This window comes from Octopus sinensis, linkage group LG20 (assembly GCF_006345805.1).
Source record: "Octopus sinensis linkage group LG20, ASM634580v1, whole genome shotgun sequence".
Lineage (NCBI taxonomy): Eukaryota > Metazoa > Mollusca > Cephalopoda > Octopoda > Octopodidae > Octopus > Octopus sinensis.
In genome coordinates this window covers 21,804,477-21,829,880 of record NC_043016.1, presented here as the reverse complement: position 1 = coordinate 21,829,880, position 25,404 = coordinate 21,804,477, and the positions used below count along the sequence as shown (strand labels likewise).

General features: G+C 36.5%; 1 long non-coding RNA gene across 1 annotated transcript in view; it reads right to left on the bottom strand.

Moving 5' to 3' along the window:
• Positions 1-604: 604 nt before the first annotated feature.
• The window catches only part of LOC118767249, a 31,792-nt gene continuing 6,992 nt past the window's right edge, over positions 605-25,404 (bottom strand). The window contains exons 2-3 of the long non-coding RNA XR_005003151.1: positions 3,068-3,122; positions 605-1,611 (exon numbers count right to left, since the gene is read on the bottom strand). This is a non-coding gene — a long non-coding RNA (uncharacterized LOC118767249). The remainder of the gene's footprint in view (positions 1,612-3,067; positions 3,123-25,404) is intronic.

Below are 25,404 nucleotides of genomic sequence, written 5' to 3'. Positions count from 1 at the left end.
AGCACCATTGCACAGTCACTTGGATCGCCTAAAGCTATTCTTCTATATGATATAGCTATTCTTCTAGCTTCATTCGTGGTATACTACCTATTCAAGTGTCAAAAGGAACAGTGACAAATGGATGCTCTACTTGACCTGTAGCCTTTTCAGTGTGATCACAGTCACCTGGTTTCCGTAAAGCTATTCTTCTATATGATATACCCATTTTTCTAGCTTCTCAATTCTGATATGAGCATTAATAAAAGTTGCTGGATTTGCAACTTGAAGAACAAACAGAAGTTCGTATATGAAATCCATCTTTTTTCTACTTCAATTACTATACACACATACAGGAGGAGTAAATCTATATATAATAACTCTTTGAATGTGGCTCCCAAGAAACAGTAAAAGTAATTACCCAATCAATGATGGGCATTACTGCTAGTATATATATATATATATATATATATATATATGTATTTACAGGGAGCATATGATATTAGAGGACAGATTTACATTTATAAAAATACAGATAAATAAATAACAGATAACTTTATTTATCAAAAAAATGCTATGAGGATGAAAATAAATCTTCTTTTCTATAATGTTATTTAATAAAGTCACCTTCACTTCAACAACAGCTTCTATATGAGATCTAAATCATCTACATGCTCGAATCAAGTGGTCCTGGTTCATTTTGGACATTACTCTAACTATGGCAGCTTTCAAAGAATCTTCCTTGACCTCTTTTTCAACAACACTGCACATGTAATAGTCCAAGGATTGAGATCTGGAGAATTAGGAGGCCAAATGTTAGGGGTTATGTGATCATGAAAATTTTCAGCCATCCATTCCTGTGTTACTAGAGCCATATGTGATAGTGCAGGGTCTTACTGAAACACATATGGCCTCCCATTGCATACACTGTCTATCCAGGGCTTAACAATTATTTCCAGGACCTCAATGTAGGCAGCAGAGTTAACTCTAAGGCCTTGTTGAAAGAAGTAAGAAGGCGTCACATGTCCTTCATTGCTTACAGCCCCTAAAACCATGAGAGTTCTAAGAAATTTTGTATACATTACACTTGGTACTTCAGAAGAGTCTGCACATAATCTCTGTTGTTTCTTCTGTTAACTGATCTTGATCGAAGTTTTTCTCATTTGAGGAAAACCAAGTCTAATCTTCTGCTGGATTTTTCAGTTTGTTTAAGAGCCTTTTAGATATGATGTGATTTTCTTTTGCTTTTTCTGACAAGTTGACCTTTCCTCATCATATAAGATTTATAGCTGATGTCTTCGAGGACAACATTTCTGACTGTTCCTTCTGACACATGGAAATCTTTTGCAATTGACCCCATGGACTTTCTGGGATTGTAATCAATGGTCTATTGAACTTGCTGGATAAATTCAGGTGTTCTGATGATTTTAGAGCATTTAGAATGCTTTTTATGCTTTGATACTGGTGAAACATTTCCATCTTCTGTCTCTAGCTCCTTATAAGCTTTGTAGATGAAAGATCTGACAACTTTTATAATTGAGATATTTATAAATCACTATGATCAGCCTTTATAACCACAATAACAGCATGCCTCTTCATTTCTTGAGTAATCTGAGGGTCTGCCATCATGATTTTCTGAAACAAAGATTATACAGAGTTAGCAAAAAATGCAGCAATGAGCCAAAAAAGGTATGCCCTCAAATTTTTTATGCACTCTGTATATATTAGCCTTTGGGATTTGCCTGAAATACAGAGAGAGAGAGAGAGAGGAAAAAGGGTAAAGAAGAAAAAAAAATAGATAAGAAGATAGAGAGAGAGAAGCCCTCGCTAAAGCTGACAACAATGATAAAATTGAATATGTGTGTGTGTGTGTGAGAGAGAGAGAGAGAGAGAGGAGAGAGAGAATTAAAAAGCTACAAATACATAATGGCCATGAAAATAACTGTCATTGAATCAATAACACAAATTATAATAAATCTGACCATACCAAAAATATAGTTAATCCTAATAACATCAAATACCTAAAATAGTGTTCCTAATATTTAAATAAAAATAAAGCAATAATTAAAAATAAGACTAAACTATAACAAAAGTTACTAATTTAGATACTTCTATTGATAAAACTAATATTGTAATTAATAGTAGTGATTTTAGTGTTAATAATAATAATAATAATAATAATAATGATAGTAGTAGTAGTAGTAGTAGTAGTAGTAGTAGTAGTAGTAGTAGTAGTAGTAGTAGTAGTAGTAGTAGTAGTTTTTTTATTATTATTATTATTATTATTATTATTATTATTATTATTATTATATAAAATAGGTGGGTAAAGAAAAGAATGCATGGAGAATTTCAGAATGTTGAAGATAAGACAGACAGAGAAAAAAGATAGCTGTGGATGACTAAAAGTGATTCAAAATCAGAAACAGAGGCTCTAATCTGTGCTGCCCAAGACCAAGCACTAGGAACAAACTACATAAGATGCAGAATAGACAACACATCAGAAAGTGATAAGTGCAGAATCTGTGGACAAAATGGTGAAACCGTATGGCATATTACCAGCCAATGTACACCACATGCTCAGAAGGAATATAAGAGAAGCCATGACAATATAGCAAGGCTTGTCCATTGGACACTTTGCAACAAGTATGGACTTGACAGAGAAAAAATTGGTACAACCATAAACCCGAAGGCATCATGGGAAAGGATAATGCAAAGATCCTGTGGGATTTTATGATTCAGTGCAATCATGAGATAGAGAATAGGAAGCCAGACATAGTCTTAATTGAGAAAGAAAGCAAACTATGCTGGATCATAGATATAGCATGCCCAGTTGACAACAAGGTATGCAATAAGGAAGAAAGTAAAGTTGAAAGATATGACAGGTTAGCTTGGGAGGTTAAGCAGTTGGGGTTGATGAAAAAGGTGATAGTAGTACCAATAATTGTCAGAGCCCTGGGAACAGTGAGTAAAAATCTTGAGAAGTACATGGAACAAATAAGGGCTGCAATAAGGATGGGGCACTTGCAGAAAACAGCACTGCTTGGAACTGCTTGAATACTCCAGAAGGTGCTCAAAAAATAAGGGGTGTTACCTTAGTTCACTGGTAGTGAACAGCTGACAACGTAGTACATCTCCAGAATTAGAAGCTGTGTAAAGGCAATGATAATAATAATAATAATAATAATAATAATAATAATAATAATAATAATAATAACGATGATGATAACGATAGTTGTAATAATGATTATAGTAACAACTTTCAACTTGATTCAGCATTTAAAAACTATAGTACTGGAAGTAAGTACAAAAATAAACATTCCAAATAAGTAGAATTTACAACTTTAATAAAAAAAAAAAAAAGCAACAGAAAAATTTTGTGGTACAATGCTCCATTTGGAATCCATATTTCTGATGAAATTCTTCTTTTAAGCAATTACATAAACATTTCCCACCTTCTAATAAATAACAAAAATTATTTAACAGACATACACTTAAATGTTCATACTCTATAACATTGAACTTTTAAATATACATAAATAGACAAACAGCTTTAAACTATAAAAAATCAAATAATATTACAATTTACCTAAATAATGATGATGATGATGATGATGATGATGATGATAATAATAATGATAATAATAATAACAATAATAATAATAATGATAATGATAATAATAATAATAATAATAATAATAATAATAATAATAATAATAATAATAATAATAATTAGAAGAGCCAAATTAATTGTGGAAAGTAGGCTCAATGGAAAAAACGAAATCAGGGCAATGAACACATGGGATGTTTCCTTGATGCAATCTGGTGCAGGTGTTGTTAAGTGGACAAAAGAATGAGCTGGAAGAAATGGACAGGAAAATCAGAAAAACAACGACAATTAACAAGGAACTACACCCAAAAAACGATATTGACAGGCTGTATGTGCCTGAACAAGTAAGAGGTCTGAACAAGTGAGTAAGAGGCATCATAGAATGCAGGATCTGTGTTGTCAATGAGAAGAACAGCCTGGGATGATACATCAAACAGCAGAGTGAATCCTTGCTTGCCACTGTTAGAATTAATAATACAATACCTACCACAAATGTGATGCACCCACAAACATTTAAGAAACAAGATGAAGAAGAAAGAATAAACAATTGGAAAATGAAATCACTGCATGGACAATACCTCAGAGAAATCGAAGGAAAAGACAAGACCAACACTTGGAGATGGTAAAGAAAAAGTGATCTAAAAGGATACACTAAAGCATTTGTATGTAGTGCCAGAAACAAGCTCTGAGGACTAATTACACCAAGCTTCGAATAGATAAGAGTAGCAAATTACCTCTTTGTAGGATGTGTAGCAGCAAAAATAAAACAATCTCATATATTGTGAGTGAGTGTAGCAAGCTGGTTCAAAAGCACTATGAAAGGAGGCATAACGTGGCTAAGTTTGTTCTCTGGAGACTATGTGAAAAGTATGGCCTAGACAGAGCACCAAAATAGTATGAACATGACCCAGAAGGAATCACCATAAACAATGAATTTAAGATACCATAGGATCTTACAAACCAATGGGACTACCTAATCAATTCTCAGAGACCAGACACTGTTGTGGTAGATAAAATAAAAAAAGAAATCATCAAGATTATAGATATTGCAATATTTGAAGATGCACGCTTATGTGACAAAGAACTGGAAAAGATGGAAAAATACAGACAACTAAAAGACGAAATTGCAAGAATGGAATGACAGGAGAGTGTCTGTTATATCCCAGCAGTTTTCGGGACACTTGGAACACTAACAACCAAGTTTGAGAAATATATCAGAGAATATGGAACTGACATGAGAGCAGTACAGGTCCAAAAAACTGCTCTGCTGGGGGCAGCTAGGATTTTGAGATTGGTACTTGGGTGTTGAATGGCTTCCACAATAATTAAGATCCAATTAGCAAAGCTTACAACTTGCAGAAAGAGACGCTGTATGACATCTGACAACAGGCTGCTGTCTGCTCTTACTGAATCAACCAGAGCAAACAAGACCAAGTGCTCTGAGAAGTAAAACAATAATAATAATAATAATAATAATAATAATAATAATAATAATATATAATAATAATAATAATTCATGAACTAATGCTCTAGACTTACCCAAAACCACTCATGAAAGAATACCCTAGACTTGCCCTAAATCACTTCACGAATGAATGCCCTAGATTTACCCAAAACCACTACAAGTTGTGGTGACATGATCAGGTAGCGAAAGCGCTACTTGGAAAACTGTGTGAAAAGTGAGGACTAGAGAGAAGCAAGATGTGATATGAGCACAAACTGCAGAGAGTGGCAGAGTCAGAGACTAGCAAAATTCTCTGGGATTTCCCAATCCAAACAGATTAGATATTAGAGCATAACAGTCCATACCTAGTGGTGGTGGACAAGATGCACCACATATGCTATGTAGTTGATGTTGCATGCCCTTTTGACCCACAAATAGTCAAGAAAGAAAGCAAAAAGATAGATAAATACAACCTTCTTAAGTACGAAATGGCTCAGCTATGGAAAATGAAGAAGGGGAAGATAGCGCCAATTATTGTTGGGTTCTTGGAAACAGTATCAGAAGGCATCAAGGGGAATATAAAGGAAATTGGAATAGAGTACCCAGTAGAACTGTTACGAAAGGTTTACCTCCTTGGCATGGCCAGAATAATCAGGAAAGTTTTAGATAGCTGAAAAGAATGGATAGCACGGTACTGTAGGCTGCAGGTAGCAAGCCTGCTATGCATGTAAAACTCCAGAAGCTCCAATAAAACCTGTGATAAAGAGAAATAATAATAATAGTAATCCTTTCTACTACAGGTACAAGGCCTGAAATTTGGGGGGTGGGGTTGCTAGTCAATTACATTGACCCCAGTGCACAACTGGTTTTTATTTCAACAACCCCAAAAGGATGAAAGGCAAAGTTGACCTTGGCAAAATTTGAAATTAGTATGTAAGGACAGATGAAATGTCACTAAGCATTTTGCCCAGTGTGCTAACAATTCTACCAGCTTGCTGCCTTGGTGGCTCAACAAGGGCAACCTAAAAAATAATACTGAAAGCCTAATCATCACAGCCCAGGACCAGGCATTGAATACCAACTTATTGAAAAAGAATATATATCACACAAGTGCGCTGGACCTCTGTAGAATATGTGGGAAGAGGGTCGAAAGTGTGACTCACATTGTTAGTGCTTGTGAAAGTCTTGCACAGAAACAGAACAAGAGTAGATATGACAAAGTAGCCCAAAATCTCTACTGACTACTATGCTGCAAGTATGGACACGAGGTTATGGGTGCTTGGTACCAACATATACCGGGAAAGGTAATGGACGAAAAGGGGAAGACAAAAATCCTCTGGGCCTTTGATTTCCAGAAAGACAAAGTGTCAGAGCACTGAAGGCCAGATATAGTAAGATTTAGGAGGGACAAACAAGAGTGCGCAATAATCGATGTAGCAGTGCCAGAAGATCAACACATCATCGTGAAAGAAAGAGAAAAGGTTGATAAATATGGAGACTTGAGAATTGAGATTACTAAGATGTGGTAGCTACAAGAGTTGAACATAAATGTTATCCCTATTGTCATCGGAGCATTGGGTTCAATACCACCCAATCTGAAAGAAAACATTTGAAAACTTTAGAAATACTCTACAATTTTGATGTATTGCAAAAGTCGGCATTACTTGGAACTGCAAGCATATTGCATAATGTACTGTCTGTCTGAGGTGCTTGTTGTGAATTGACAAACAGTACAAACCCCCAGTAGACACAATATCTTCAATCTACACTCTCACGATATTGTATACTGTGCAACGTTTATAATAATAATAATAATAATAATAATAATAATAATAATAATAATAATAATAACGATAATGATTATGATAATAATAATAATAATAATAATAATAATAATAATAATAATAATAATAATAATAATAATAATAATAATTACAGCAAATAAAGAAGATTGACAAGAAAACCCGTAAGCTGCTAACTTGTAATAAGATGCACTACCCAAAGGCAGACGCAGATTGTCTTTACCTACCCAGAGCTCAAGGAGGTCGAGGCTTGATCCAATTTGGAATCTTCTACAAAACCACCACAATTGTACTGGTAAAATATCTTGAAACATCTAATGACTGGATGCTAAAGCTCATTGAAAACCATGAAATACATAAGAAGCTACATTCTGTTAAGAAGGAAAAATATTTTTAAGTGAGTTTATGCATAATACCCAGGCTGAACAGCATGAGGGTAGTGTAGCAACTGTAGTTGCAAGGAAGGTGAAATCAATGGCAAAGCAAAATATGTTTGAACAATTGGCCGATAGGTGGGAACAGAAACCTCTGCATGACAAATATGTGGCCTATAGCAAACAAGCTGATGTAGACCAGAAGCACACCTATCAGTGGCTACAGAGCTCAGGGCTAAAGGCATAGAGTGAAGGTTTTATCTTGGCTGTCCAAGATCAGAGCTTATTGGCCCAGAACTATCAAGTCAATGTGATGAAAAATGGTGTAGACCCAAAGTACCAATACTGCAACGATGAGATTGAAACAGTGGACCACCTAATCTCTGGATGTAAGGTTTTAGCACCTGAAGAGTACAAATCAAGACATGACAGAGTTGGCCAATATCTATACTGGATAATGTGTTGGCATTATAAAATAAAAACTGCTGAAAAATGGTACAAGTACCATCCTGATGCTGTAACTGAGGGAGAAAATGTAATGATGCTATGGAGACTTCCCAGTATGTACAGACCAGACCATCAAAGCAAACAGAGCAGATATTGTTGTGAAAGACCAAAACAATAAAGCCTGTTTATTGATTGACATGAGCATACCCTTTTTGGCAAAAGAATTTGATAAGATTTGCACACTAAAATCAAAAAGATGTGGCATCTTAAGACAGTTACAATACCATTGGTTGTAAGAGCACTTGGAATGATAAAAAAAAGAACTGAAAATTTTTTAAGAATGATCCCTGGCTTACATCCATACAGGAAGTGCAAAAGAGTGTCTTAACTAGTACACCATACATACTAAGAGCATTGTCACTGTAAATTTTCTCTCCTATTTTCCCCTTTTATTTTTTTTGTTTACTTTTTTATTTTTTCTCTCTGTCTTTCTTCCCCTTTCTTCTCTATCACATGACTTTGTAAATGGACAATTTGGTGTGTTTATTTTAATAGCCTACCAATGTATACAGTGTGATTTTCTGTCTTAGGTGTCAGGAAGACACTCAGCAAGAAATGGAAACAGAATTGAAAGAAGATGATAATGAAAATAATAATAATAATAATAATAATAAGAGTATCTCATCAAGAGTATCTCAACAGGCATGATAGAGCTGCACAATATATTCACTGGGTAATCTGCAAAAACCTGGATTTGCCCCATGAAAAAAACTGGTGGGAACACAAACCACCTCCAGTGCTTGAAAATGACCACATCTCACTCCTCTGGAACCTCCCCATTCAAACTAACAGAAAGATAGATGCAAATAGGCCAGACATCATATTGAAAGACTTCAAACAAAGAACATGCCTCCTCATTGATATGACTGTCCCAATCGATATAAACATATCTGTCAAGACCTACCAAAAACTGAGCAAATATAAAGATCTTGAAATAGAAATCAGCAAAATGTGGAACCTGAAGACTAAAACAATACCTGTTGTCATAGGTGCCCTGGGAATGATAGCAAAAGGGGCTGATCGCTACCTAACTCAGATACCAGGAAACCCCAAAATGGCAGAAATTCAAAAGATAGTGCTCATGGGAACTGCTCATATCCTATGCAAAATACTTTCTATGTAACCTCAAGTTTTAAAACAAACATAACTTTCGTTTTGTTTTTTTTTAAATTAAAAAAAAAAATTTTTTTTTTAGGCATTCACTAGTACAACACTAAATACAAAACCAAATATATGGCACACTAGGCATTACAACAATACTAACTTCCAACCTGTTGCCTCTTGAGGTCTCTGGGTGAGACTTGGAGCCAACTTGTACAAATATAAAGCAAAAGTCAAACATAGAATAATAATAATAATAATAATAACCTTTTACTATCATCTTAATATCACACTATCATCTTATAAACACATTTTACTGTCTTCTTAAGATCACACTGTCATCTTATAATCAAATTACTCTTAAACAAACTTCAAATTTTCTTGTTTTAACAGACATTCTCTAGAACAATATTCTGCAAAACCCAAAATCCTAGTCATAACACCAACTTGAACTACTAACTTGTTGTCTCTTGAGGTCTCTGGATGAGACTTCAAGTCAATTTGTACAAATACAAAGCAAAAGCCAAACATATGATGATGATAATAATAATAATAATAATAATAATAATAATATAATAATAATAATGATTATAATATTAATAATAATGTTTTTGCAATAAAAAGGATATCTACATTTTCGAATATTCAGGGAGGAAGGAAAGGAAAGAAAACAAGGGTTAAATTTTCATAGAAAATTGTAGATATTAAAGTTTTAAATTTTCTAAAGATGATCATTTGTATGTCCAACCAGAGAAAACTGTAGTGTTCTTGAAATTGCAGCGCCAATTCAAAAATGTAAACATCCTTTTTATTACAAGAACACTACGGTTTTCCCAGGCCAGACATACAAATGATCATCTTTAGAAAAATTGAAACTTTAATATTTACAACTTTCTGTGAAAATTTTACCCTTCTTTTCTCTCTGATTACTCGAATATGTAAACATACCTTTTAATGAAACAACAAATTAAAAGCATGATTAAAAATTAAGGAGATAAGCACCTGCCATTATGTACAAACTGCACAATTACAAAAACTGTAAACCATAGCAAAACTTATAGAAAGAAAAAGAAAATTCAAAAAATCAAAAATAAACATTGAAATATTCAACAATGTAAACATCAGTATATATATATTATTATTTTGACTATCAGTAATTAAAAACAGAATAAGGTGAATTGATTCTTTCTGAGGCCAAGGTCAATGCTCTCTTTGATCTATAGTAGTTGTAAACACATTTGACCTCTGCTGACCGCAAGTATGCGATGCTTCTTTTGTCTTATGATCGCACAGGAATGTGAAGTCCTATTGTTGATCTCCTCCTCACCATCTGCTGAACCTATTTACAGATTTATCGAATTTGATCTATTCAGTAAGCTGCTTCTCTTTCACCTCCAATCCCCTCCAACCCTCACATATTTATGATTATCTCGAAGACAAAGGTCAAAACTAAACAACATATAACAATACCATGCAGTAGTAGGAGCAAAGATGGCATCTCAAGATGGTTACCAATACCAGTGATTGTAGGAGCACTTGGAATGATCATAAAAGGAACTGAAAATTATTTAAGAATGATCCCTGGATTACTATCCATGCAGGAAGTGCAAATGATTGTATTAATTGGTGCATCACATGTGTTGAGAAGATCATTATTGCTGTGAATTTTCTTTCCTTTTTTGCCCTTTATTTTCTTTGTTTACTTTTATATTTTTTATTTTTTCTGTCTTTCTTCCCCTTTTTTCTATAATATGACTTTGAAAACAAACAATCTGGTGTGTTTATTTTAATGGCCTACCAATGTATATAGTGAGTTTCTCTGCTCTAGGTATCAGGAAGACACCCAGCTAGAAATGGAAGTGGAATTGAAAGAAGATGAAAATAATAATAATAATAATAATAATAATAATAATAATAATAATAATAATAATAATAATAATAATAATAATATATGCTAAATAGAACTGGATGCGGATACAAATGTTACAGCAAAACAATCAGCCACCTTTTACATATGGATGACCTAAAACTATACGCTACAAATGACAAACAGCTGGAAACACTACTATAGACAGTACATGGATTTACCAAAGAAATAGATATGAAATATGGATTAGAAAAATGCGCCAAAGCAACCCTGAAAAGAGGAAAACATCACACAAGATAAAGCCAATGAAATAAGAGAATTAGACCAAAGCCAGACATACAAATATTTAGGAATCCATGAACTAGATATGATACAACACACACAAATGAAAGAGAAAATAAAGAAAGAATACTATAGATGAGTTAGATCAATACTAAAAACAAAACTCAATGCTAAAAACAAGATAATAGGTATTAACACTTTAGCCATCCCAGTTATAAGTTACAGCTACAATATCCTTAACTGGACACTAAATGAACTAACCAAAACAGACAGGAAAACAAGAAAAATAATGACAGGATCTAGGATGCACCACCCAAAATCTGACATAGAAAGGCTATATATATACAACGTATAGAAGGTGATAGAGACCTTATACAGCTGGAAAACAATTATAGAATAACCACCATAGGACTGCAAAAATATCTACTTCAGAAGCAAGGAAAACTGATACAAATAGCCTCAAAACACGAGCAAAACAAAAAACTGTTCTCAGTATTTAAGGAAGTTGACAAATACAAACAAGAAATCATACTACCTAACAAATATGAAGAAGAAGAAACAACAAAAGCTATAAAACAAATGAAATCCAAACTAAAACTTGAACAGCAATGGACCATGATAAAATGATGGCAAGAAGAGAACCTTCATGGCAAATACTAGACTAAACTAAATGCAAAAGAAATAGACAGAGAAAAATCCCAGCAATGGTTGAGAAGCTCAGGACTCAAAGCAGAGATGGAGGGATTTTTAATTGTAGCACAAGACCAAAGCCTCTCCATCAGAAATTACCAAAAACATATAATGAAAAGAAACATAACAAGTAACTACAGAATATGTAGAGATGGACAAGAAACAATAAATCATATTATCTCTGGCTGCCCAGTCCTGGCTAAGAAGGAATATATTCACAGACACGTCAGAGTTGGGACCTACATACACTGGAAGCTATACCAACACTATGGAATAACAACAGAAAAAAGATGGTATAGGCACACACCAGAAAAGGTCACAGGAAACGAGAAAGCAACCATACTCTGGGATATGCCAATACACACAGATAGAGAAATTAAAGCCAATAGGCCAGATATAGTTGTTAGAGATCAAGAAGAAAAAAATGCTTTCTAATTGATATATCAATACCAGAAAATGACAACGTGTCTCTAAAAGAAATGGAGAAACTTTCAAAATACAAAAACCTGGAAATAGAGGTAACTCGAATACTCTTTTACTCTTTTACTTGTTTCAGTCATTTGACTTTAGCAACTAGCACTTAGCCGAGGTAATAATAATAACAACCAGCACTTAGCCGAAGTAACGATCAGAAGAGGTATCTTCCAAGGACACTCTTGTTCACCTCTGTTATTTATTATAGCCTTGATCCCATTTTCTGTAGTCCTACGCAAAGCTAACGCGTTGGGTGATTTAAAACTGTTCGCAAAAACAGAACCTGAAATGGAGAGGCTGGCTGAGGCTGTGAAAATGTGCAGCAAGGATATAGGGATGGAATTCGGTATCTTGAAGTGTGCGGTGCTTACTTTGAAGTGGGGGGGGGAGTAAATTGTAGGGGCATAGAATTGCCAAACGGAGAGAGAATGGAAGACCTGGATGATGATGGGTACAAGTATCTTGGGATCCTGGAGCTGGACAATATCTTGCACAAAGAAATGAAAGGGTCATCACTGCATATTTCAAGCATATTTTCCACTTGTGTCCTGAAATGGACACAAGCGGAGATTAACCAACTCGATCGCACTACCCAGAAGACAATAACAATTTATGGTGCCCTCCACCCTAAGACGAATGTACACAGGCTCTGCATGAAGAGGGGTAAAGGTGGACATGAACTGATTTGCGGACAGGAGTGCATCAATAGTGAAAGAAGAACATGTCAGAATATTCGGTAAACAGTAAACAGGATTTGCTACAGCATGCTGTTAATACAAAAGGTTTTAATGAAAGTGGACTTGAGAGTCCTCATGAATTCCGATCAAGGACAGCTAATGAGAGAGAAGAAACCCAACTCTGCATGGAACAACACGGTCAGTTCCACCGTGAAACCAAGATATTAAAAGACCAAGAAGCATCATGGAGGTGGCTTAACAAGGGTGACCTAAAAAAAGAATACTGAAAGCCTAATCATCGCAGCCCAGGACCAGGCATTGAATGCCAACTTCAGTGAAAATGAATATATACCAGACAAGTGCAACGGACTGGACCTCTGACGAATGTGTAGGAAGAGGGTCGAATGCATGACTCACATTGTTAGTACTTGTGAAAATTTTGTGCAGAAAATGTACAAGCATAGACACAACAAGGTAGCCCAAAACTTCCAATGGCTACTATGCCGTAAATATGGATATGAGGTTACGGGTGCTTGGTACCAACATACATCGGAAAAGGTAATGGACGAAAAGAGGAAGACAAAAATCCTCTGGGACTTTGACTTTCAGACAGACAAGGTGACACTTGTTAATTGGTCATGCTTCAAGTACCCTGCGAAGAATTCTTGGGATTCCAAGCAATGCTGATTTTTGTAGATGTTCTACCTTCACACTTGCATCGATTTTTTTCAGCCATGTAGATATAGTAAGCTTTAGGAGGGGCAAACAAGAGTACGTAATAATTGATGTGGCTGTGCCAGGAGATCAACATGTCATCATGAAAGAAACAGAAAAGGTTGATAAATATGGAAACCTGAGAATTGAGATCACTAAGATGTGGCAGCTATGAGAGTCAAACATAAAGGTTATCCCTATTGTCATTGAAGCATTGGGTTTAATAACACCCAATCTAAAAAAACAACTGAAAACTTTAGAAATCCCCTACAATCTAGATGTATTGCAAAAGTCAGCATTACTTAGAACTGCACGCATATTGCGTTAAGTACTGTCTGTCTGAGGTCCTTATTGTGACTTGGCAAACTACAAATCCCGTTAGACACAATATCTTCAATCAACAACCTCACGATATTGTATATTGTGCGACGTCTATAATAACAACAACAACAACAATAATAAGCCCCAGCAGGGTTCTTGAAGCATGACCAGTTAACAAGTTTAACCTTAGTCTGTTGGCTGCGAACAGCTGACACTTTCCATCGTACCCAGCAATATAAGTTGTGAGTTTTCATATAATAATAATAATAATAATAACAATAATAATAATAATGGTACTAATTACTTAAAAGACCAAGAAGCGAAAACCTTATCATCACTGTCCAGGATCAGGCATTTCACAACTCAGTGAAAAGGGATATATACCACACAAGTGCAACAGACCTCTGCAGAATGTGTAGGGAAGAAGGTTGAAAGCATGACTCATATTGTTAGTGCATCTGAAAGTTTTCCACAGAAAGAGTACAAGAACAAACACGACAAGGTAACCTAAAACTTTCATTGCTACTATGCCGGAAGTATGATATGAAGTAACGGATGCTTGGTACCAATGGACGAAAATTGGAAGGCAAAGATCCTCTGGGACTTTAACTTCCAGACAGACAAGGTGTCAGAGCACCAAAGACCAGATTTAGTAACCTTTAGGAGCGACAAACAAGAGATCCTAATAATTAACGAAGCAATGCCAGGGGATCATCATATTATCATGAAAGAAAGTGAAAAGGTCACCAAATATGGAGACCTGAGGATTGAGATCGTCAAGATATGACAGCTGTGAGGGTCAAACATAAAATTTGTTTCTGTTGTCATTGGAGCATTGGGTTCAATATCATCAAACCTGAAGAAACATCAGGACACTTTAGAAATACCCTACAGTCTTGGTGTATTACAAAAATTGGTTTTACTACGAATTACACTCATGCTGCGTAAAATACTATCTGAAGTCCTTGTTGTGACTTGACAGACAGTACAAACCCCTGGTATACACAATATCTTCAATCTACATCACAATATCGGATACTGTGCGACGTCTTCAATAACAATGGTTTCCATTTTTTACACAAGACCAGCAATTTCAGGTGGAGGAGGCTAGTTGGTTACACTGACCTCAGTTCAGCTGTTATTTATTTCATCAAAAGGATGAAAGGCAATGTCAACTTCAGCAGAATTTAAACTCAGAACATAAAAACAGATGAAATGCTACTAGGTGTTTTGCTTGGATTGCTAATGATTCTGTCAGCTCGCCACCTTTACAATAATAATAATAATAATAATAATAATAATAGACAATACAAAGAGTGTGATATGATTGCAGTAGATATTTTATTGGTTTGAACAATATTTCGACAGCTAGCCTGTCTTTGTCAAGTTCAAAATGATAAGTGATACATAGAAATTCAAATCCAAAATTTGAACGAGGGCAATCAGCATTCCACATTGATGAAATGACATCATCAGCTTTCAATTTTCAAATTTACAACTGGCAAAAAGAAAAAGAGGAAAAGAAACAAAAACAGGAAAAAGAAGAAAATTATTTAATCAAACAGTTTTGTGCAGATATGAAATTCTCCTCTCATTTTATTTATCTCTCCAGGGCATGATGTTAATAACTCGCAAACATTTCTCCTCATGCATTTTGAGGACTGAAAGTGTAGTAGATTGAATCTTTTTCCAGTGGTGTTCTCTGTCTATTATTTTAACTTCATCCCACAGGAACTGGTGGTCTTCATTTTTCCATACATGAGCAGCTATACCCGATTTATCGATACCACCTCATGTCACAGCTTTGCGTTGTTCCTCTATCTTTATTTTGAGAGGGCAGCATGTTTCGCCTTTGTATAACCTACCACAGCTGCATGGGATGGAGTACACACAGTCTTTGGTTATATTCTCTTCCATTGGTGGTTTTACTCTAAGGAGATATTTGTGAAGTGTTGTATTACTCTTGAATACTGCCCTGATGTCATATGGGCCGCATATTTTTTGTATCTTTTCAGAGAGGCCTTTCACATAGGGTAGATAGACTGTAGTCAGTTTATGGGTTTCATCCTCTCTTCTCTTTATAATTGGAGTGGACAGTATGTTTGGAATGGACGGGCTATAAGTACTTGGGGATTTTGGAAATGGATAAATTGATGGAGAAAAAATGACAGGAAAATTTAAGGTAGAGTACTCGCGCAGACTGAGACTGATCCTTAAGTCAAAATTAAACAGACGGAATGAGATTGATGCTATCAATACCAGGGCGGTTTCATTCCTTAGATGTGAAGCAGGGGTAATCACATGGACTGCAGACGAACTAAACAGCTTAGGCAGAAAGACAAGGAAGTTGCTAACTAGATATGGGATACTCCACCCAAAAAGTGACACAGACAGACTGTATGTACCAAGAAAAAGAGGGGGAAGAGGACTTATTGGATGCGAACACAGCATTAGAGCAGAAGGAAACAACATAGCATGGTATGTAAAAAATTCCACAGAACTGCTATTATTAGAGGTAGGAAGGTCAGGCTTGTGTAGGATGAAAGATTGCAAAAATAAAGCACTATACAAGAAATTGAAAACTATTGAAACTGAAAGTAAGTGAATAAAGAAAAGAATGCATGGCCAATTTCATGGGGATGTTGAAGATAAGATAGACAGAGAAAAAAGATGGCTGTGGATGACTAAAAGTGATTCAAAACCAGAAACGGAGGCTCTAATCTGTGTTGCCCAAGACCAAGAACTAAGAACAAACTACATAAGATGCAGAATAGACAACACATCAGAAAGTGATAAGTGCAGAATCTGTGGACAAAATGGTGAAACCGTATGGCATATTACCAGCCAATGTACACCACATGCTCAGAAGGAATATAAGAGAAGCCATGACAATATAGCAAGGCTTGTCCATTGGACACTTTGCAACAAGTATGGACTTGACAGAGAAAAAATTGGTACAACCATAAACCCGAAGGCATCATGGAAAAGGATAATGCAAAGATCCTGTGGGATTTTATGATTCAGTGCGACCATGAGATAGAGAATAGGAAGCCAGACATAATCTTAATTGAGAAAGAAAGCAAACTATGCTGGATCATAGATATAGCATGCCCAGTTGACAACAAGGTATGCGATAAGGAAGAAAGAAAAGTCGAAAGATATGACAGGTTAGCTTGGGAGGTTAAGCAGTTGGGGTCGATGAAAAAGGTGGTAGTAGTACCAATAAATGTCGGAGCCCTGGGAACAGTGAGAAAAAATCTTGAGAAGTACATGGAAAAAAATAGGGGCTGCAATAAGGGTAGAGCACTTGTAGACAACAGCACTGCTTGGAACCGCTCGAAGGCACTCAAAAAATAAGGGGTGTTACCTTAGTTCACAGATAGTGAACAGTTGACACTGTAGTACATCTCCAGCGTTAGAGGTTGTGCAAAGGCGATAATGATGATGATGATGATGATGATGATGATGATGATGATGATGATGCTGATGATGATGATGATGATGATGATAATAATTATAATAATCCACAAAACATGAAAATTAGGGGGAGGAGTATTGTCAATAACATCAACCCCATGGCACTTCTTTTATAGATCCTAAAAGGATGAAAGAAGTACACCATGGCAGAATTTTAATAATAATAATTACAATATCAGAACTGTTTGATGGTGCAATTACAGAAATAATTAAATTGTCCTATTAACAATCAATGCCTACAAAAAAATTATTATATATAAATGCTCCAAAGATACCAGTAACAAATCATATTACTATATTGATGCTGTTGCTTCTGAATTTAAATCTAAATGAAATAACCATCTATCTATGTTGTAAGAAAAACATACTTCTTTGACAACTTTAATCTGGGAATTGACTGGTAATAATATCAAATTTTCATTGTTTACTCCTCAACTCCTTATAAAGGTGGCCTACTCATCGTTGCCTATTCATCTACTCTTTATAAAGGGATATATATATATAATGGAGAAATTATACAAAATGTATAAATAGATGATGAGTAAAGCATCAGCACAGTGTCGACTACTACCTGTTGTTATCCGTAGATTTATTGCAGGAACTTCGTAGTGGTGGTTGGGGTAACAGTATTAATAAAATAGATTGAATGTGTAATAGATTTTATTGGGTGCAACACATATTTCGACCTGTTCTGGGAGTCTTCTGATACATCAACTCACTAGAGATTTCCTGAGTCGGCTTACCGCTATATGTCCATCAAATTCGAGAATGAGCAAAAACAGAGAAAAATTATTGAAAAGCAAAAAATTCAAATGTGAATGTGAAAATTATACATTCTAGTTTAGAGAAAATGATGAAATAAGCCATCGCTGTTGTAACTGTTGAGAGAAAGAAAAGGAAGTAGAAGTTGAAAGGAAGATAATACTTAGACGAAAATTTTTTGGTGTTCGTGCTTAGACGCACATATACATCATCATCATCATCATCATCGTTTAACGTCCGTTCTCCATGCTAGCATGGGTTGGACGTTCGACCGGGAATCTGGGAAGCCAGAAGGCTGCACCAAGCTCCGGTCTTATCTGGCAATGTTTCTACAGCTGGATGCCCTTCCTAACACCAACCACTCTGTGAGTATATATATATATATATATATATATATATATATATATATATATATATATATATATATACGCATATATATACATATATGCTCACACACACACACACACACATATACATATACACACATACATACATCATACACATACATATATATGCATATACACACACATATATATGCATACATACACACATACATACATACATACATACATACATCCATCCATACATACATACATACACACACCCACCCATCCATCCATCCATACATACATACATATATATATATACACATATGGATCTAGATTGCAAAATCATATGTCAAGTGCAAGTTATTCAAATATAGTTCCTCAAGTTCATGTGTATTAAGAGTTGTGGGCGTCATGTATACATTGTAATATGTGAATATGTGCTTAGCTGTGTGTAGGCATCTGGGTAATTGTTCAGTGAATTTATTTATAATGCGCTCCTTTGTTAACATTATCGAGGGTGACTCCTCGGAGCATAACTGCCATTTGCGGGATATATTGTTGTAGGAACTCGCGTGTCTAAGTAAGGACGATGTAAGTTCGTATTTTATCTTTGCTTCTTTAAGCCTCCAGATAAAATCGGCCAGTGATGTTATAAGTCATTTAAGGATATTTCGAAAGCTGGCAATGTTGGTGCGGTATCGATTTTTGAAAAAATCAGCCGATGCCCCGATATATACGTAAGGGCATCCTCTAGTATTTATAGTGCACTTGTATACCATGTTCTTAGTCATACATTGGTTATCCAAATGGCAATTGGATCTACCTCTGCATGAGCATAACTGTTTGATTTTGTTGGCTTGTGTACATCGAGCGCTAGAGGGATTGGTTCTGTTCGGTATGTTGGTTGTCACCTCAATTTGTGGTTGTTAATCTTTTGAATATGATGCTCTAAGTTTGATGAATTTGTATATGATAGTTTTATAGTGTGTCGGTTGAATATTTTGCTGTACACTACATTTTTAGGGAAGCAGCGATCAAGTGCGGTGAAAAATTGTTTCACGATCTTAGATGAGATATTGGAGATCCAGACTGGGTTATATCAAAGGCCATCAATAGATTGGATATATTATCCAAAATATATAGTATTATATATCCATCACAACCGATCTTACCAATTCGTTTTTCGCAAGGAACAATGAAGTATTAGGTAAAAATCTGATTGTATAATCTTATGCTCATCAGAGTTAGCCAATATGGAAAGAAATATGGCGACTACTTTCTATTGTTGGAGGTGGATTAACACAACCTATCAGCGGCTGCTGTGGAAAAGGTTGGTGAAACGAAAAAGAGCCAGGGTATTAGGTTAGGAGTTATGCCCCTTGGTTGCGTATGCTGTGAGGCCGGAGTGTTATCTCAAAGCGTTTGTGTGGGAAGTGCGCATTATTAAGTGTGACGCTCCTGTGGGGATGGGGTGTGTGGTATGTGTAGTGGTGTCATATACATAGACCCTCTCCCGCACACAAATTACACACCGTACACTAACATAACCCACACACACATGCACACCTTATCTTTTATTGAAAGAAAATGGATCAACGAACACAGCCACGTTTACCTACAACCCTGGAAAAAATTATGCACATGACACCACAACACATATCACACACCCAATCCCCAAATCCCCACAGGAGTGCCACATTTAATAATGCACACAAACACTTTAAGATAACACTTACCGGCCTCACAGCATACCCAACCAAAGAGCATGACTCCTAACCTAATACCCTGGCCCTTTTTCATTTCACTACCCTTTTCCACAGCAGCCATTGACAGGTTGTGTTAATCTACCACCGACAATAGAAATCAGTCACCATATTCCCTTTCATATTGGCTAACTCTGATGAGCATAACTTTATATAACCGGATTATTGCCTAATAGTCCACTGTTCCTTGCACGAAACCGATTGGTAAGATCAGCTGTAATGGATATATAATACTATATATTTCGGATAATATCCACACTATATTGATAGATATACGAGTGCATCTTTTCCCCAACTTATGGACTCTTAGAAGACTCACGCAAGCACACGCTTCCACAAAACGTAGAGTGTATTGCAATAGGTCCTCTGCAGCTTGTGCCATATATCTACGCTCACCGGCGTTGTGCTCTACATAATCATCAAAGATTATAACATTATTTTATACATGCTTTACAAATGGATTTGGGATATTCAACAAAGAATATTCCACCACCACCGAACGAACTCTATACAAGGCTGCTGCTGGAGAAAATAATCGAATTGATCAGGTGGATGAGATGGAAAGCTTTTTACTTTGACCAGCCCAAACCACCAACGGAAACTGAAAATTTGGGCTTAAATCTGGGAAGTTTCCACCCAAGATCAAGGAACTGGAGGCTTTCAAAAATGACCTGTTGAACATAATACTCCGCCTGTAAAAGTCCTCAAACCCTTTCCAACGTAAACTCAGAACAGACACCTGTATGCTTCAGTCTTCTGACAGGCCCATTCTCTTTTCTGATAAAACAAAAACTTTATATAGAGTAAGTAGTGACACATACGTATAACTTCTTAACAACAGCATTACACAGATGTACAGTGGGGCTAGCCTCCAGGCATACAATAGAAATATAGCTTTATAAGGTGGTGAGCTGGCAGAAACGTAAGCACGCCAGGCAAAATGCGTAGTCATATTTCATCTGCCATTACGCTCTGAGTTCAAATTACGCCAAGGTCGACTTTGCCTTTCATCCTTTCGGGATCGATAAATTAAGCACCAGTTACGCACTGGAGTCAATGTAATCGACTTAATCTGTTCGTCTGTCCTTGTTTGTCCCCTCTGTGTTTAGCCCCTTGTGGGTAGTAAAGAAATAGGCATTTCATCTGCCGTTATGTTCTGAATTCAAATTCCGCCAAGGTCAATTTTGCCTTTCATCCTTTCAGGGTCGATAAATTAAATGCCAGTTTCGCACTGGGGTCGATGTAATCGACTTAATCCCTTTGTCTGTCCTTGTTTGTCCCCTCTATGTTTAGCCCCTTGTGGGTAATAAAGAAATAAGAAATATAGCTTTTAAACTAGGCATAGAAAATAGGGTAGAAACGCTGGTGAAGAAAGAGGCCTTCATAATGATCAAGGATCATAATCCTAACTTTACCTCCAAATCTAAATGCAGGCTGATAAACCTGGTGAAGTCTGAGATTGGACAAGTAAGTAAACAGCTCATCAGGAAGATCAGTAACGGCATTAGAAACTTCTCTGACATTGCCCTATGGCACAACACCAAAGAGGTCATTACATGGCTTAAGGCCAATAGAGGTAGGGATAGAGCTAGGTTTACCCAATTTTATATAGTTGATTTCTACTCATCTATACCAAAGAAGCTCCAGTCAAAGGCCCACACTGAAGTCAGCAACGAGGACATACGCATTATCATGAACGCCAGAAGAACCCTACTCTTAGCCAAACATACTTACCCGGAGGACTCCTTCAACAGTGCTGATGTATATGACCTAGTGGGTTTCTTCATCTTAGATGCACTTAAAAGGAAATTCCCTTCAAGTAGCTTTGGACTCTACAAAGATAACGCACTGGAAATACCAAGAGGGGCCAATGGCCACAAGCTAGATAGGTTCAGAGAGAACCTCACAAGCACCATGAACTCTCTTGGACTGAAGGTCATGATAGAGACCAACCTGAAAACGGCAGATCTCTTTGATGTGACCCTGGACCTGGAATCTGGCGCCTGTAGGCCATTTAGAAAACCAAATGAGAAACTGCCTTACATTAACACAGGTTCCTGCCATCCAGCCATAGTGTTCAGGAACCCGGGTAAGGACATCAGCAGGAGAATCTCCATCTTATCTTCAAGCAAAGAGATCTTTAATGCTGCTACCATGTACTACAACTGGGCCCTAGCTGCCAGCGGTTTCAAGGATAGTATTAGTTACATGCCAGATCCTAGCCCCCCTCTCATTGAAGAGAAAGCGTTACCGGAATGTGCTGTGATTCATGCCACCGGTCTCTTTAGACGTAAAGACCAGAGTAGGTAAATTTTTCCTTAGTTTAGTTGATAGGCACTTCCTCCGTACTAATAGATTCAATAAAATATTTAATAGACATACCCTGAAACTATCCTTTAGCTATGCACCTAATGTAAAAAAGATATTTGTAGATAGGCCTACACCCGAGGCAGAAGCAGGATGTTCATGCAAGGATAACACAACTTGTCCGCTGAATGACCACTGCAACACAGGGATAGTAGCATACAAGCCAGAGTTAACAGTCTCAGGACCAAATGGACAACAGAGCATTTTATCTGATCAAATTCATCCTATGGTTGCAGAACTGTTTCCAGAAGGAAACACAATCTTTCAGGATGATAATGCATCACTTGTTACTGAATGGCATGAGGAACATTCTAGTGAAGTTGAACATCTTATCTGGCCACCACAGTCCCCAGATCTCAATATTATTGAACATTTACGGTGCATTTCAGAAAATCAAGTAAGGAGTCGATATCCTCCACTACCATCACTACAAGAACTAGAGACTGTTTTAGCTGAAGAAGGGACAAAAATTTCTTTGGAAACAGTTCAAACTTTGGTTGACACTTGGAAGGGCATCCAGCTGTAAAACCCTTGCCAAAACCGACCTGCTGGATGGTTGGTGTTAGGAAAGGTATCTAGCTGTAAAAATCCTGCCAAAACAGTCGCAGAAGTCTGATGCAGGCTTCTGCCTGGCCGGCTCCTGTGAAACTGTCCCACCTATACCAGCATGAAAAGCAGATTTTAAACTATGATGATGATGACGATATATATATATATATATATATATATACACATATACACACACACATATGGTCTGATCAATAAGTACATGGGTGTTGCCATAGTAAAGAAGCTAAAGCACATAGAGTGAAGCCGCTTGGCAAAGATTAACTTTGAACTCTATTGTGCATGCATACTAAGTTTTAACATTCTAGCTCAATTCCGCTGCTTACAGAAGTGCTTAGAAGGAAGGTCTGTAGCATGTGTCCGTCGCATTGACCATGACAGAAAGTTGTCATGACAATACCTGCTCAGAGGCCTACACAAATTTGCAGAAAGTGTATGGAGAAGAGTGTATGAGCCACATACAAGTCTACAAGTATTTCAGACGTTTCCACGAAGGCTGAAAAATGTCGATATTGACGAATGTTCTGGGAGAACCACAACCAGTAGGACTGAGAAAAACATCGCAGTACATGCAGCTCTGAAGGGAAATTGTTGAATCACCATCCGTGAGTTATCAGATGATGTGCAGATTAGTTATGGTTCAGTTCAGTCCATTATCACTGAAGGTTTGGGTATGAGATGTGTGTCTGTCAAGTTTGCGCCAAAACTGCTTTCAGCTGACCAAGAAGTTACTCAGGTTTCGGTTTCGAGTCGAAAATGAAGAAAACTTTTTGAAAACTTTGCATTGACCTCCGAACAGATATCGCAAAGCTTTTGGCAAAATTTGATGCAGATTCTCTGCTCAACTTAGTCTGTCATGGTCAATACTACGATCATACGCTATACACCTTTCTTCCAAGCACTGCTATAAACAGTGGCTGTGAGCTGGGATGTTGAAACTTAGTGTGCATGCACAACAGAGTTCAAGGTCAATTTGTGCCAAGCAGCTTCATTCGACGTGCTTTAACATCTCATACCCCTTTTAAGTTTTTTCTTTTTTCTTAGTGAGTATTATTTTATTTCTCTTAAAAGCAATACTTTTTATATCACTCGCATCCTATTTTTGAGTTTTCTTTTTTTTTTTCCTTAGTTACACATTTAATATTTTTTGCGATTGGCATCCACTTTCAGGAACTCCGTACTTTTTCTTTTGCTTACGCTTGTGTGTCTGGGTTCAATTACCTGCGGTGCTGTTGGTACTTGGAAAGTATCTTATAACTATTCCATTGGTTCTTCCATTCTCTTGGGTTCACTCTCAACAAATCTTTTTTTCAGTTGGTTCATGTGTCTCTTTTATAGCCCTTTTCTACTTTTTACCATGTATAGCATTTTTCCTATGCATTTGGTAATCACACCATCTTCCCAACACTGTTTTCCATTCTTATACCCCCTCACAAATACCTTTTCACCAATTTTGAAAAATCTTGCTGTATTATCAATCCATTGCAATTTTTCTTTTCTTACCAGGTAGTAATTGTTGAAGACTGATTTTATTTTTCTTGCAAACATCAGCCCTGCTGGTGTAGTTGGATTTGGTGTCACACAGTATACTCTTAAGAATTGTTGTAGAGCTGTCTTATCCGTGACTTCCTTAGGGCTCTCTTGAATGTGTCGACAAAGCGTCTTGCTTGTCCGTTAGATCTGGGATGGTATGGCACCATAGTTACATGTTCTACAGCGAACGTTTTACACAACTTTCTAAATTCAAAAGACACAAATTGCCTTCCATTGTCAGACACTATCGCGTCTGGGATGCCAAATCTCACAAACAGCTCATGTAAAAAAAATTGTCAGTTGAGGAGGTTGTTTTTTTTACACTTACAAATTTCTGGCCATTTAGAGAAACTATCAACTACCATTAAGTAGTATGAACCATTTAAATGACTGGTGAAATTGATATGTAGTCTCGACCACAGAACATCTACTTTTGGCCAAAGCTTACTTTTTCTTGCCGGCAATTTTGCTGCTAAAGCACATCCACTACAGCCTTTCACTAAATTTTCGATTTCCCTATTCATTTTTCACCAGTACACATAGCTACGCATTAAAACTTTCATCCTCGAAATACCAGGATGTCCATCATGAAATTCCCTGAACATTTACTTTTGCAGTGTTTCAGGTATCACTACTTTCTGTGTATAAATCAGTATGCCATCACAAACTGAGTAGAGGATCACATCTTGGTTTCATTTTGCACTAATCCTGTTCTTATTTACTCTTCCTGACCACAGTGTTCTTTTCACTTTTGTTATGAATTTGTCCTT